We start from the raw sequence: 17350 nt of genomic DNA on the forward strand, positions 1-17350 counted from the left end.
ACCACATATTACTAGGGGATTGCAAATTGATACAACCGTGAGATCATTACATACCTGTTAGACTGTCTAAAATAGAAAACACTGACAGTAGATGCTAATGAGAATGTGGAGGAACAGGAACTCTCATTTATTGAGGGAATGCAAAATTGCACAACTGTGATAATACAGTCTGGAGGTTCTTACAAAACTAATCATATTTTTGCCACGCTATTCAGTAATTGTTCCAAATTATTTATGGAAAAGAGTTGAAAATTTACATTCATACACAAACCTGCACATAGATGTTTATAGCAGTCTCATTCATAATTGCCAAAACTTGGAAGTAAACAATATGTCCTTTAGAGTGTGAATGGATAATCTTGTATATATTCATATAACAGAATATTATCCAGCATTAAAAGTTCTGAGCCATCAAACCACAAAAACATGTGGAACAACCTTAAATGCATACTGCTAAGCAGAAGAAGCCAATTTGAAAAGGCTAAATACCATTAAGTAAAATGAAATAAAAGATTCCAACCATATGATATCCTGGAAAAGGCAAAAGTATGGAGATTTAAAAGACCAGTAGTTTCCAGGGTTAGAGGACAGGGAGGAATAAATAGGCATAGCACAGGGGATTTTTAGGGCAGTGAAACTATTCTGATACTATAATAGTGGATATTTATCACTACACATTTGTCAAAACCCATAGAATGTAAATTAAGACTGAAAGCTAACGTAAACTTTGGTTTTGAATTTATAGTGACATGTCATTGTTGATTATCAGTTGTAACAAATGTACCACTCAGGTGCAGGATGTTGATGGTGGGGGAGGCTATGCGTATGTGACATGAGGAAGCATATGCGAACTATTCATGCTTTCCACTCAATTGTACTGTGTACCTAAAACTGCTTTTTAAAAAGTCTGTAGGAAAAAATCCAATTTAAAAATGGATGAAACTTGAATAGTCTCTTCATGGGAAAATGAAAAGAATATTTCAATGGCCAATATGTATATGGTAAGGTATTTAATGCCTTACTACTAAATGCACACCAGAATGGCAAAAATGATTGACAAACAAGTATCAGTGAAGACACCAGGCAAATAGAACTCTCAGATACTGTTGGTAGAAATGTAAATTCATGCAACCAATTTGATAAAGTATTAAGCACTATATTATAAAGCTGAGCCTGTGACTCTGGAGTTGTATTCTTTGATATATATATATATATCCAACAAAAATATGTACTTACATTCACTAAAATACATGTAGCGCTATTTGTAGTAGTCAATGGTGGAAACAAACCACATGCCCATCAATATAATAGTTAAATTGGGATATGTTCATTCAGTGCAACGTAGTGAAAATAGGTAAACCACCGCTACACAAGAGTCATGGATAAAATTCACACAATGTTATGCTACAAAAATCCAGCATATATTATCTACTTCTACTTATATAAATTTCAAAAACAGTCAACCCTAATTGATGGTGTTAGCAGTTAGAATATTTGCTAGCCGTAGGGAAAATATAGTGGCTAGGAGAGAGAATAAGATACTTTTCCAGGATACTGACAATGTTCCATAATATTTTGTGTAAAATCATTTAGATACATACTTATACACATCTACTTTTCTGTATGTATATTTTATAAAATTATACTTTAAAATATGCAAACTTTTTAAGGACTAATTTATGCTTTACATTGAAAAGCACTAAAAAGAATTTTAAACGTATGTATATGATCATGTGCATGTGTGTATGTATTTTGTATACACCACAAACTTCTGAGTCCAGTTCAACATCTTAGCTCATTTCATATATTTGAGAGTTTGTTTTGTGGATGTAGTCTTTTTCACATGAAGCCTCACTGCTTACCTAAGTTGAGCCAGCCTAGCTCTGATCCCTGCTTTATGGGAGCTTGTGGCAGACGGTAGGGAGGGGTTGTTGGGAATGAATCACAGTCTGCTGCTCTGGAATCTAGACATTTCACAGCTTGTCCTAGAGGCAATCAGAATATACAACGACAGGCTTTGACAAACAGACTAACAACAAACTTGAATCATGTTTAGACCCTCAGGTGAAATCAACTAAACATCAAAATGATTTTCTCAAAATTGTTTGTTTTAATTTTTACATACTTCATATTAAACCCAGGGTCTACATCCAGATTAAAGTTTGAAACAAATGGAATAGTTTGTACATAAAATATGGTTATAAAAATATTTTAACATTTTGCATGATATACTAAAACATAAAATGCTATCAGTGATATAAAAAATCTACTGAATAAAATGCAGGATTAAATCATTGCACTACAAATGAAAAACTACAGTTTTCATCTGGTCTGAACCTAAAGCTCAAATATACAATGATAGTTATTCCATATACAAACATCAGACCGAGATCAGTCCCACATGATTATAAGGTTGTCACTTTCAACCCCCACCTGGGACTTCCACTCCCAGAATGTAGGTCTATTTCTATTAAAATTTGGCTTGGGCAGAGGACAGGAGCAATTGTTATATCCTTGCTTGAGTTACCACTTTCCTGCTCCAATTTATGTGAGCATCTTCTTAATGTCATACGTTAGTTTATAATACAAATAGGAGCTATCTTAGCTCAGAAACACCAAATTAAAAACAAGAACAAAGAAACAAGTTTAGTATGGCCAAAAAAGCCATACTAAAGGAAAAATTATGAATCCCTGATGACAAATGTGTCTAGACCATGTAATAATTTTTTTTCAATTTGACAAAAAGGGTTTCTTAAAATTTGAATTAAGAATAAAAATGAGCATGAATAGCTGCATCACAAACATAAGACCTGTATCAGTTTTGGTTTAAGTCTGTTTCAGTGATTCTGAGCCATTTTCACCATGACTCATAGTGGATGATATCTGTGTGTCTGACATTCTGGGCATATACAGATATTGTCACAGAACAGTAAAAGCTTTTGCAAGGAAGTAAACATCCCCACAGGAATATTTTCTCTTTAATGAGGCACTCATAGAAAAAGATTTGTTGTGGGCATATGAATAAAATCAGTCCCAAATAAGTATTTACTTTAAAAGGCTAAATAATATTATGACTAAATAGTATTAATGTTTAAAAGGTCTGATATTTTTCCAGACTTCTATTCTACAGGTAATATTAAAATGAACAATATTACATCATTGAAGCATAAGTATGAACATAATTTATTATAAGAATTATAATGGATTTTATAAATTAGATACATTATAATGAATTTTAGAATTTTCTGACTTTTAACATATCTATAGAACTTTTTAAGTGTTAGCTCAGTAGAGTTGCTTTGATTGGCAACAGGCACACCCTTTTGTGAATTTAGTAATAGAAACATACTGCTCACTCCCTCATTTATATATGCGGAAGATACGGCTCCGCAGGAATGCAGCTGATCGGTTGGGCTATATTGCTTAGACAGATGCCTCCAATTGAAAAAAACCTAAGGGAATACAAACAAACAATTACAATGTTATTATTGGGATACCCTTGAAAGAACCCTAAGGTTATTTTGTTCACTTCAAAACTTCACAGGCACTTGAATATAGCAAAAACAAGGGCTACAGACCTGAAAAATACTTTTTAAACAATAACACTCTACCTGCTGCTGTGATTTATCCAGTAACCATAAAGTTATTGCATTTTCCAAAATGATTTTAAACTTCTGTTAGTGCAGACCTGTTTACAGGATACAGATGCATTGTAGTAGAGTAAGCAAAGCAGTAATTTGAGGTGAGTGAGCTGGGTTCTTATTCAGGCTCTCAAGCTGTACTGGCCAAGTAACTATGAGTGCTCATTTAGTCTCTCTGAATCTCAGTTTTCTTTTTTTTTTTTTAATTTATTGTACTTTAGGTTCTGGGGTACATGTGCAGATCATGCAGGATTGTTGCATGGGTACACACATGGCAATATTTAAGTTTAGAATGAAAATACTCACCACATGAGTGTTAGAAAGATTAAATGAGACAGGTGTTAAAGGTTTATCCCAGTCCCTGAAGTAGAATAAATAATCTAAAAAGTAGTAGCTGACCTTGTGATTTCGTTGATGAGAAGGGAGAAGATCATTCAGCAGACAGCAGTAAAGGACAGTTTGCCACGAAAATATAAGTGATCATGATAGTGACATTTAAAATGGTTTGTTTTATACTTTTGCTCCCTAGATTCTGCAATTCAACCAGCATCACAACTGACTTCAAATACCTTCCAAGGCAATGGCCACATATTTCTTTCTGCCTCCCATATGTTTTTCATGTTTCTCATTTATACAATGCTACCTGAGAACTCTACGGGAAAGGTATTAAGAAAAACATAGCCCCCAACTTAACCAAGTCTCCATGGCAAAATTCAGCCCATGCCAGAAGTTTTCATGACTCTCCGTGTTCAGCTGAATGTTCCTTGCTCTGACTCTCTTCCATCTGGGGCATTTCAATGACATTCTGTGAGCGCAGATTAGCTTTTCACATTTTGGTATGGGGGAGGGGGAGCTTGCATAACTATTACTCCTATTAGTGTAAGGTCCACCACTTTGCCCACTATATGGCTCGTGGTAGGAGTTCAGTACAGATTTACTGAAATAGAATGAACAGAGACAAGAAAAAATGAAAAGGATGTTTGGTAGAGGGCAATTCTCTCAATGAGTATATATCACTGAGTGAAGATTCCAGAAAGCAGCTAAAATCAGTAATCAAATTTAGCTCATTTCAGTTATGATAGAAACGTAGAAATAGATTCTAAGTAGGATTAACTTATTTGTGCCTGATAAACATGTTTATAAAGAGAAGTGGATCAAGAATAAAGCAATGCCATAGAAAGCAATGATATAGAAAGCAATGATATTGGAAGAGTCTCTACTGAAAAGACATTGCTCATGGAGTAATATTAGTGCTTTCTGAAGAACTTGCCACAAATTAATGTACACACAGAGGCCTAGAAATCTTGATATTTGTTTGCTGCTCAACTCTTCTTTCCTCAAAATTCTTGCAAGCACATCAGTAACTCTAAGCCATTTTCTCTTTTTTTCTTCCCACCCTGATACCCTGTGCCCCATATTCTTCCTGCTCTGGATATCCTTATTCTTCCTATTTTCTCCTTTTCAGTTACTTTAATTCTTCATTCTAGAGGAAGATCAATCTGGTTTTAAATACTGACTCCATTGTTCATTCATACTTTCTGACACTCAGATTTCTCTTCTATAAAAGTAAGAATATTTTCTATTGTAAAGGTTAACAACTAATTTATTGTGAATATTTATAAATGCCCCTTGTTTCCTTCTTTCCAAGAATAAAAAGATAAAGATTAGAGGCCATCTGCTGTTGCACCAACCTCGTCTTTGAGATATAACCTGACACATACAATATTCTCCTGAGAGAAATTCTAGTGACTACAAATCCCTTTACTCTTTTTGTTGTACATTTACCCTGATTGGTTTTCCAAGTCTGCTGACTCTCACAATTTCTTAATCTCTCTCCATTTTTCTTCCTTCCTTCTCTTTTCCTTTTATTCCCTCTACTTTTCCTTTTCTTCATGTCCTCCTTTCTTGATCATGTACTAGATTCCCATTGCTGATCTAACAAATTACCACAAACTTTGTGGCTTAAGGCAACATATTTCATCTTATGATTTTGAAGCCAGAAGTCCAAAATCAGTTTCACTGGCTAAAATTAAGTGTCTGTGTTCCTTTGGAGACTCTAGGGAGGGAAACACCCTTACTTTGCCTTTTCTAACTTCTCAGAATGCATTCTTTGACTGTGGCCCCTTCCTCCATCTCCAAAGCCAGCAGTATAGCATCTTCTCTCCTCTATGACCTTTGCTTAGTTTCTTATATTTTTTCCTTCTGATTCTTCTGCTTCCCGTTTATAAAGAACCTTGTGATTATCTTGAGACCACCTGGATAATCTAGCATAATATCCACACTTCAGGATCCTTACCTTAGTCATATCTACAAAATCCTTTCATTAAGTAACACATTTACAGGTTCCAGAGATGAGGACATGGACATCTTTGGTGGATGTTATTCAGTCCATCATACTCCAATTCTTCACATTCATCTTACCTTCCCTTTTCTCCCATTTCCTCTAACCTTCCCTGGTCTTCCTTCCTGGTGACACTCTTTTTTGTTTTTTTTTTTTTTTTTTTTGAGACGGAGTTTCACTCTTGTTACCCAGGCTGGAGTGCAATGGCGCGATCTCGGCTCACCGCAACCTCCGCCTCCCGGGTTCAGGCAATTCTCCTGCCTCAGCCTCCCAAGTAGCTGGGATTACAGGCACGCACCACCATTCCCAGCTAATTTTTTGTATTTTTAGTAGAGACGGGGTTTCACCATGTTGACCAGGATGGTCTCGATCTCTTGACCTCGTGATCCACCCGCCTCGGCCTCCCAAAGTGCTGGGATTACAGGCTTGAGCCACCGCGCCCGGCCCCCTGGTGATACTCTTATAGGAACACATAAGTCTACCCTCTTATTATGTGCAGTAAAAATTAGTGACTTTAAAAACAAATCACAAAGTGTAGATGAAGCGAATGGTCATGTTTACTCAATTAAATGATAGGAAGAATATCTAAACTTTCAAATACACCACTGGATGGATGTTCTTCTACGTTATCTCTGGAAGTTTGTTTAGGTGATGATCAACCACACTGTGAACTGCTTATCTGTGATATTACTTAAATTAAATTATGTTTTTCTCTTGCTACCATCTAACAATTTTTCATACTTTGTCTCACTAATTTCTTTCAATATTGGAAAGTCTTCCACTATTCTTTCAGCCATCTAGTGTTGAGAAAAGACTATAGATTAGAATTCCAAATAACTAGTATCATATTCTAGGCTGAAACTCACTAGCTATGTGGCTTTGGGCAAATTATTTTATTTCTTTGAGCCTCAGTCCCCTCACCTAATTAAAGGATGAAATATTTCATTTCCTGACAAAAAAGTAAAATAATTCATCTAATACCTGAAAACCATGATGTCCCAAGAAAATGGGAAACAAGAATATTATATTTGAGGCTTTCTGATAAGATTGTTGCAGGGGCTAAATTAAATGATGTATGTAAATTAGGAGGTAAAATACTGCTACTACTGCTATTAATAACAGTAGTAATAACTTACATGTATTGAATAGGCCCAGTAGAGAGAGAGTTGTAACATTATATATGATATGAAATTATGTAAGTAACATATGGTATATTAATTATATGAGCATTGTGATTTCACCAGCCTTGAGAGTGGAGTAATGAGGGGACCAACACAACTAAGAAAGAACTTTTGCATGTGTTTTCTCAGTAGGGTGTCATTTTCAAACTTTCCACATATCTACTTGTGAGAGACTTTTGTAGAATCTTTGGTTAAGAATAACTAGCTTTGAGCCGGGCGCGGTGTCTCAAGCCTGTAATTCCAGCACTTTGAGAGGCTGAGGCGGGTTGATCACAAGGTCAAGAGATCGAGACCATCCTGGTCAATATGGTGAAACTCTGTCTCTACTAAAAGTACAAAAAATTAGCTGGGCATGGTGGCGCGTGGCTGTAATCCCAGCTACTCGGGAGGCTGAGGCAGGAGAATTGCCTGAACCCACGAGACGGAGGTTGCAGTGAGCCAAGATCGCGCCATTGCACTCCAGCAAGGGTAACAAGAGCGAAACTCCGTTTCAAAAAAAAAAAAAAAAGAAGAATTAGCTTTATCTTTGGAGCAAGAGTTACTCTCTCAAAGCCTACATGTATTGTTGCATGTGGGAAAGATAAAGGGAATATTTTTAGCATGATCACGACCACCGCACTCTCCAAAGCTCTACTAAGTTTGTTTGCTCAGCCTTGGTAGCAGAGGGAGTGGTAACCACTTTGCACTGAATATGAAGCTATCCCATGGGGCAACACCCATTTATAGGAAAAATCACCGTATCATTTAATGTAAAGGGTTTTCATATTATGCTTAGATATTTTTAATAAATTCTACAAGGATTTTAGGTGAGTGAAGTCAGTGAGGGTAGGTCACATAGTACTATACTTATCTAAAGATTTAAGAGTTATACACTTTACGCGTACCTTTAATATAGATAGAAAGATGGTTTAAAAATACAGGATCAATTGGAAAGTGATTCTCTTAAGCAATGTGTTATAAACTATGAGGAGGCCTAAAAATCGAGTTTTAGGTCTCTAGGTTTTTATTTAGAGCACTGCCTTGTTTACACGATCATGCATCAAACAGAGTCCTGCCTTCTTTTTCTAATATTTTCATCTATTTCTGCAAATTCTGTCCTAGGTCTGAAACTTGGAACTTCAGGTTGCACATTCCCCACCCAGTAATTGAAACCTGCCTCTCCAGCTCACTACTTGTTTCATACTTGCTGGTGAAGTGTGAGACACAATACTCTGTGGTGGGTTTCTGAAAAGAGTACAGAGGGAAGAAAGGAAACTAACGTGTATTATCATTTGCCAGGAGTTGGGTACTTCTGGGGTACTTGACACTTTCAGTAAGTTATTCTTTTTAATCCTTCTTTCTCCCTTATAAAAGCAAGATTATTTTCTATTTTGAAGATGAGGAAATAAGAATCAGAGAAATAATTTACCTAAAGTCACACAGCTTTTACATTTACCGAACTGATATTTGATTTCAGATCTTTTTAACACTGGAAGCTCATTCTAGTCCCACTCCTCTACTCTCCATTCTTTTCTCACTCCTTCCTATTCATTCATCCACCCATCAATATCAAACATTTTCTATACACCAGGCTGTGTTCAAGACAACTAAAGATGTATAATAAACAACATTCAGCCTGTGTCCTAGAGAAGCTCAGTGTTCAGTCCAGATGGACTGGTTATAAATGAATTACTATATTAGAGTGAGTGCTACTTAAAAATATGTGCTTTACAAGTAATAGTTTATTCATTAATCAAGATAAAGACTTATTTTAAAGTAAATTTTATTTATCAATATTAGCTCCTTCAAGTTTAAGACACTTTTTAAATTGATGATAGCAGCCATTTAGTCTATCTTCTTTAAAAAATTGTAAACATTTACTGAGTATATTGTGTCAAGGTTTACATATGGTATACTGAATCCCTGTACAGTTATTTGAAGATCAGTATTATTAATCTTATTTTTAGTTTTTATTTAACTTTTAAGTTGAGGGGTACATGTGCAGGTTTGTTACATAGGTAAACTTGTGTTGTAGGGTTTGTTTTAGGGATTAGTTCATCACTCAGGTATTAAGCCTAGTACCCATTAGTTGTTTTTCCTGATCCTCTCTTTTCTCCCACCCTCCACCCTCTGATAGGTTCCAGTGTGTGTTGTTCCTTTCTATGTGTCCATGAGTTCTCATCATTTAGCTCTGACCTGTAAGTAAAAACATCCCATATTTGGTTTGCTGTACCAGTGTTAATTTGCTAAGGATAACAGCCTCCATCTCCATCCATGTCCCCACAAAGGACAAGATCTCCTTCCTTTTTATCATTGCATAGTATTCCGTGGTATGTTTGTACCACATTTGCTACATCCAGTCTATTATTGATGGGCATTTAGGTTAATTCTATGTCTTTGCTATTGTGATTAGTGCTGCAATGAATATATGCGTGCATGTGTCTGTATAACAGAACAATTTGTATTTCTTTGTAATGTAATGGTATTGCTGGGTCAAATGGTATTTCTCTTTAGGTCTTTGAGGAATTGCCACACTGTCTTCCACAAAGGTTGAACTGATTTATAAGTATAAGCATTCCTTTTTCTCCCCAACCTTGCCAGCCACTGTTAGTTTTTTACTTTTTACTAATAGCCATTCTGACTGGTGTGAGATGGTATCTCACTGTGGTTTTGACTTGCATTCCTCTAATAATTAGTGATGTTGAGATTGTTTTCATATGATGAAGGTCCTGGGAATTTAACTGTATCAGTACAGTCTGTTGTACATTATTAACTGAAGAAAAATTGATGCCCTTTTACAACTAGGAAAGAAAAACAAGTCAAATGAGCCAAATTTATTGAGTGCATATGTAAATGCCTCTCGTTTCCTTCTTTTCAAGACTAAAAAGATAAAGATTTTTAGTAAGGTGGGTGCCTAATGATTTCCCATTGAAACTTTTTCAAACTTTCTCATGTTTGGTGAGAGGAATGAGCAGCAGCATTGTTGTGGTAGAGGACTCTCTATGAAGTTGTCCTGGGTCCTTTTCTGCTAAAATTTTGACTTTTTAAGAACACTCTCATAATAATCAGATATTATCACTCTTTGGCCCTCGAGAAAGTTGACAAGCAAAATGCCCTGAGCATGTCAAAAAACTGTTGCCATGACCTTTGTTCTGTCCGGTTTTTTTGACTAGACCACTTTCACCTGTTGGTAGCCATTGCTTTGATCGTTCTTTGGCTTCAGTACTGTACTGGTAACGCTATGTTTCATTTCTGAAAAAATGCTTCAGTATCTTGATTTTTCACATATTAAAAATTTTCATTGAAAGCTCTGCTTCTCTCTGCAGGCTGATCTGAGTGAAACCATTTTGGTGCTCTTTGAGGGCATAGTTTTTTCAACTTTAATCTTTCAGTCAGCATTGTATAAGCTAAGCCAACTGAGACGTCTATAGTGCAAGCATGAACAAGATGACTTTTTTCCATGCAAATGAATGTGGATAGTCTGCTGCTGTGGACTTTATTTTCAAGATTGTCTTGTCCCTTCTTAAAACAATTTATCCATTTGTAAACTGCTGATTTTTTGGGGCATAATTCTCCTAAACTTTGTATAAAGTGTGAAAAATTTTACCTTTCTTCCACCACAGCTTCACCATAAATTTAATTTTTGTTCTTGGTTTAATTTTAGCATAATTTATGTTGCTTAGGTGGGGGCTCCTTTTGAACTAATGTCTTGGCTTTATAAAACATATATGATATATAAAGTGAGATCCTTACTTTAAATTATAACATATAGCTCCTTTCTTCAAAAAATTCCAACTTATTATGGAAACAGCTCTGACTTGTAAAATAAACATTTTTAAAAACAAAGCTTTCACACTTGACTCAGAAAATAAAAAGTCCAGATGTTACTTATTTTAGTATCTCTATCAAAATAATTGTGTTTTTCTTCATTTGTACTATTTCTGTGCATTATTTTAAATCAGCTTAGTCCAAATTTAATCACTCAGCAGATAACTCCATATTCTATTTACAAAGATTTGAATTCATTTTAATAATTATGTAAGAATTTTATTTATATACTTCCTTACAAACTTAAATACAATATAGACGTATACACAATGAAAAGTAGATGCCTCACTTTATCTTATCCTCTCAGTTGGCCACCCTCTTCCCTAGAAGTAATTAGTGTTAAGAGTTTGATATCTATTACTCTGTAAACTTTACATACATTGCATATAAGTGTAACTTTACAAGTTATAATTTTTACAGAAATAGGGTCATTTTGTTTATGTTATTTGATAATATTATCCTTTCACTTAATTATGTGTTTTAAGAGTTTTTCTAAGGCAATATAATTAGATTTCATTGGGTTAAACTATAGTCATGTTGCTTTATTGATGCACATTTAGTATTGTTCTTTTTTTTTTTTTTTCTTTGAGACAAGAGTCTCATTCTGTTGCCAGGCAGCAGGCTGGAGTGCAGTGGCACAATCTTGGCTCACTGCAACCTCTGCCTCCCAGGTTCAAGCAATTCTCCTGCCTCAGCCTCCCAGGTAGCTGAGACTACAGGGGCATGCCATCACGCCCAGCTAATTTTTGCATTTTTAGTAGAGACGAGGTTTCACCATGTTGGGCAGGATGGTATCTATCTCTTGACCTCATGATCCACCCACCTCAGCCTCCCAAACTGCTGGGATTACAGGTGTGAGCCACCATGCCTGGCAGTATTGTTCTTATTTATAATTACTATAATTATGTGATGAAAATCCTTATGATTCCTTTTTGTAGTATAGTACTTTTAGACATTGGCCCATCAAGCATCTATTTTTTAGTAATGGAACCTAAATCACCTTTGTTAGAATTTCCTCCATCTCCCTTCTAAGTAATTCAGGGAAGATCTTACCCAGTTAGGGTAGAGTATGAGCTTTAGACTGATGCCAATTAAAGTATTCCATACCACAGACACATAGATGGGTTTACAGATGGACACGTGACCCATTTGACCTATACACACCATGGCTTTCTTTTAATTTGAAAGAAAGAGAAACAATATTTTCTGCTGACTCTAACTTTGTTACAATACAATGTTGAAAGAACTACAATCTTTCTGCCACTACCATGAATGAACCTGTCTGGGAATGGAGCCAAAATAGTGGAAGCAGAGCCAAGAAGCAGAAAAAGAAGTAAGTCCTGTTGACCTATTGTTAATCCCTGAAACAAGATGTTTCTGATGCCAGCAAGAACTAGCTCTGGTCTTTAAAATGTGAGCCAACAAATTTCCTTTTGCTGCCTAAGCCACTTTGTTAGCTTTTCTCTCAATCACAGCCAAAAAAAAAAAAAAAAAAATCTTACTGACGCTGATAGAGACCTACAAGCATAATTTTCAGGCCATTTAAATGTATGTGCGATTAAAATTATTATATATATATTGGCAAATTGCACTTCCACAGATGCTACCAATTTAAACAATCACAAACTTCCAACCATCAAGTGTCTTAACTCTGCATACATTTCTCCTATTAGATTATTTATGATTTTTCAGATTATCTTCATATATCCTATAAATGTTCCCCTTTATTACATAGAGTAAATACATTTCCTTTCAAACCACTCTTTTTCTTGACACATTATTTATAAGTAATCATATGAAAGTTTTAAATAAAATTTTAAATTGTTAAAATCTAGGGACATCTGCTAATTATTTTCTTTGTAATTGACAGATTAATTTTTGTCTTTAGAGAATCTTCTCAATAGCATATAAACATTTTTAAATTTTTATTTTTTTCCTATTTTTGAAAAAATGTTTTGTGTGTAAATCATTTGAGTCACTCCAAATAAGCTATGCTAGAACCATAATGGCTTTCTAATTTAATGTGATCCCATTAATGAAATACTTTTCTGGTCTTCAGAAGCAATCTGCTTGACAGGCTATCCTCCTGGAACCACTGGGTTCTTGGAAGAACACACAGGCATGAGTCCAGAGCTCCTTGGAGCATTTGGTCAACTCTATCACAGAGTAGAGGATCAAAGAGGGCCTCAAAGAAAAGAAATGGCAACCTGAGCCCAAAGTTTCTGGTCTGGGATCAGAGAGCTCCACCTAGATTGCATTGTAGGCCAATGCTGGTTCCAGGCATTGGAGGGGAATTAAGAAAATTGTAAAGAAGTTCACCTGCCTCAAACACGTACAGATAAGCCTTGATAATCTAGATGTCGAGACATATTTTAACTAGTTCATTTACAAACAATGGTCCATATTCTGCACATGTATCCCAGAACTTAAAGGAAAATTTTAAAAAAGCAGCAGCAGTGGTTCTCAAGCTATGCTCTACTGGGACCAAGGCACTCTGCAGATAAATTTGAATTATTTCTGTTATTCCCCAGCTTGATGGGAAATGATAGGAAAATTTTGATGATACATTTATCAAAAACTTGTGGTGCTCTTTCATTATGTTTACATACTAAAATGTATAAAAAACATTGTATTAAGATAAGTGGGGCTAGTTGCAGCAATAAACAACAAATTTTCGTGGCTTACATTAATAAATATATGCCTTTTTCTCTTGTCACAATTCAATGTAGATTAATGGAATTATGCTCCACGTAATTATTCAGAGACTAAGAATCTTTCCATCTTGTGTTGCCTCCATATTTAATAAAAGATCCCAATAGGACAGAGAGTATATAAAAGTATATGAAAAGAGTATATGGGAATCACTCAAATGGTTTTATCAACCAGCCATGGAAGTGAACCACATTGCTTCCACTCAATTACACTGGTCAGAATGCAGTTCATTGCTCCAAATTTATTTATAAATATCAGGACATATAATCCTCCCATATATCTAAGAAGAAAATGATATAAATTTGGAGAATTTATAGCACTGTCTCTACCACAGATGATCCCTTACCAAAATATGTACCTTTAATTGTTTTAAGTTTGAAATTGAGTATATTGTGGTATGTTCCAAAATTATTGTGACTTTTAAGAAATTCACTAGTATAAAAAAGATTAAGGAACAGTGCTGCAATGAACATTTGTGTACATGTGTCCTTATAGTAGAACGATTTATAGTCCTTTGGATATATGCCCAGTAATGGGATTGCTGGGTCAAATGGAATTTCTATTTCTAGATCCTTGAGGAATCGCCACACTGTCTTCCACAATGGTTGAACTAATTTACACTCCCACCAAAGACCTGGAATCAACCCAAATGCCCATTGATAATAGACTGGATTGGAAAAATGTGGCACATATACACCATGGAATATTATGGAGCAATCAGAAATGATGAGTTTGTTTCGTTTGTAGGGACATGGATGAATCTGGAGAACATCATCCTCAGCAAACTGACACAAGAACAGAAAATGAAACACCGCATATTCTCACTCATAGGTGGGTGATGAAAAATGAGAACACATGGACACAGAAAGGGGAGTACTAAACACTGGGGTCTATTGGGGGGAAAAGGGGAGGGCCAGTGGGAGGGGGAGGTGGGGAGGAATAGCCTGGGGAGAAATGCCAAATGTGGATGAAGCGGAGAAGGAAAGCAAAGCACACTGCCATGTGTGTACCTACGCAACTGTCTTGCATGCTCTGCTCATGTACCCCAAAACCTAAAATCCAATAAAAAATTTAAAAAAAAAGATAAAGGAACAATGAACTAAATGTTGGAAAGTTCTGTGAGTGTTGTACCCCAGATTACATTTTGCCCTATAGGAAGCATAAAAAGATACTGATGATCATTAAAAAGTCAGAAAACAACAGATGGAGAGGATGTGGAGAAACAGAAATGCTTTTACACTGTTGGTGGGAGTGTAAGTTACAGTTCAACCATTGTGGAAGACAGTGTGGCGATTCCTCAAGCATCTAGAACCAGAAATACCATTTGACCCAGCAATCCTATTAATGGGTATGTACCCAAAGGGTTATAAATCATTCTCCTATAAAGATACATGCATATGTATGCTTATTGCAGCACTGTTCACAATAGCAAAGACTTGGAACCAACCCAAATGCCCATTAGTGATAGACTGGATTAAGAAAATGTGGCACATATATACCATGGAATACTATACAGCCATAAAAAGCATGAGTTCATGTCCTTTGCAGGGATATGGATGAAGCTGGAAACCATCATTCTCAGCAAACTAACACAAGAACAGAAAACCAAACACTGCATGTTCTCATTCATAAGTGGGAGTTGAACAATGAGAACACATGGATACAGGGAGGGGAGCATAACACACTGGGGTCTGTAGGGGGCAAATAGGGGAGGGACATCATGGGGTGGGGAGTTGGGGAGGGATAACATGGGGAGAAATAAATGCCAGATATAGGTGATGGAGAGGAAGGCAGCAAACTACATTGCCATATGTGTACCTATGCAACAAGCTTATATGTTCTTCGCATGTACCCCCAAACCTAAAATGCAATAAAAAAGAAATGAAATGAAAATCTTTTACAATTAGAAGGCATAGAATATTTTTATGTAGGAAAAAACTGAATTCTAACCCTTTCATTCTGATTTGCATTCCACAGATTAGGTGTTTATTCTACAAGAGAGTTTTATGTAATTTCTTTCCTATTATCATGTTTATAAATAATTATAAACCATTATTTGCAAAGTATATTTAAAATTTCTACTTCAGAGTATTTTTTCTATTCTCTCCCCTAACTTTAATAATAGAATGATCAACTTGAAACCGTGATTTAGATTATATAAAATTTCCAGCATAACGATCAAAACATTTTTTTACTCCCCAGGAATTGTGCATAATTCTTACATGGCCACTGTTCTGAATTGATATATAACCTCAGTAAACCAATAGAGGTCCACAGAGGTCTGAAGAAATGGAAGAGCAAGAGATTATTGAAGAAAAGGAGATCACCATGAAAACTATGCTTCTTCCTGGTTATGGTATCTGATGACTTCATGGAAGCACTTTGTGGAACAAATCATAAAAAGTTTGAAAAGCAGTGACTTTAATTTTTTAAAAATCTGACAGTACTCAGAGAAATCCAGGAAAATAAATTTCCTTAGCTTACTAATAGAAAATTTTTCTTAGAAAAAAAGTAGGGAAACTTTTATCAGAACTTCAATAGGCTCATATACTAAGGAATCATAAATAGTCCCTCCAATGCATAAAATGTCTTTAGAATAAAATTTACCCTATAGCTTTCTGTACTATCTGGTTTTTACATAATTAAGAACTGTTTTCTTAAAGATGTTTCATTGTTAACATTTTATCAATTCTGGTGTTTTCATGGTAGAAAAATGAATTTTTATAAACAGAACTCCAATTCTAAATTTTGGTTTCTAGGAAGAAAACATTTTACTTACTATGTCTTTACTTGTAGTTAAAAGGAAACATAAATCACTTCCTACTGGATATTTAGTTCTCTCAAAATCCATATTCTAAATCTTTATGTGCTGAGAGTGGATTATTTTTCTATTAACTACCAAATGTTAAGTTTGTTCTAAGGAAAAGAGAATGTAAGAGAAGAACATGAGAAGAGAAATAAAAAGATCTATACACTTTTGTAGAATTTCATAGCCTGCATTCTTTATGTGCGCAATGAACAAACTGGCTTAAATATTAATAGGACACCAAATTTCTAGTTGAATTGTATAGAAAATCAGCCAATTTATCTGATATCACATCACTAGAAATTCTTTATTTACCAGTTTCAGCAGGCAGAATGGTGGTCTAAAGATGTCCATGCCCTACTCCATAGAACCTATAAATTTGTCACCTTATATGACAAAAATAAATAAATAACCTTTGTAGATATGATTAAGGTTGAGAAATTAGAGTTAAGTCATTATCCTAGATCATCCAGGTGGGCCCAATCTAACAAACAAACCTATAGAGAGATGCAATAGTAGAAGAACTAGACCTCTCATTGCTGGCTTTGAAGATAGAGGGGGGCATGGATCCCAGATGGCCTCTAGAAACTGCAAAGACCCTCAGTTGATGGTCAGTAGCTGAATAATCAGAATTAGATCTTCCTTAGACCTTCCAGAAAAACACATAACCTTACGAACAGCTTGATTATAGGCTGATGACACATGTCAGATTTTTGGCCTCCAGAACTGTAAGAGAATTTTTGTTATGTAAAACCACTGTTTGTGAGGATTTGTCATAGTAGCAACAGAAAACGAATACACCAGCATTTCTGTCAAATTCAAGACTTTTCTGAACTGAAGATTAGAATTTTAGTTTTCTCTC

At 35.4% G+C, this 17350-nt stretch overlaps 1 long non-coding RNA gene across 1 annotated transcript in view; it reads right to left on the bottom strand.

Moving 5' to 3' along the window:
• Positions 1-98: 98 nt before the first annotated feature.
• The window catches only part of LOC144577988 (uncharacterized), a 220441-nt gene continuing 203189 nt past the window's right edge, over positions 99-17350 (bottom strand). Inside the window, exon 4 of the long non-coding RNA XR_013522877.1 lies at positions 99-3452. This is a non-coding gene — a long non-coding RNA (uncharacterized LOC144577988). The remainder of the gene's footprint in view (positions 3453-17350) is intronic.

This window comes from Callithrix jacchus, chromosome 10 (genome assembly GCF_049354715.1).
Source record: "Callithrix jacchus isolate 240 chromosome 10, calJac240_pri, whole genome shotgun sequence".
Lineage (NCBI taxonomy): Eukaryota > Metazoa > Chordata > Mammalia > Primates > Cebidae > Callithrix > Callithrix jacchus.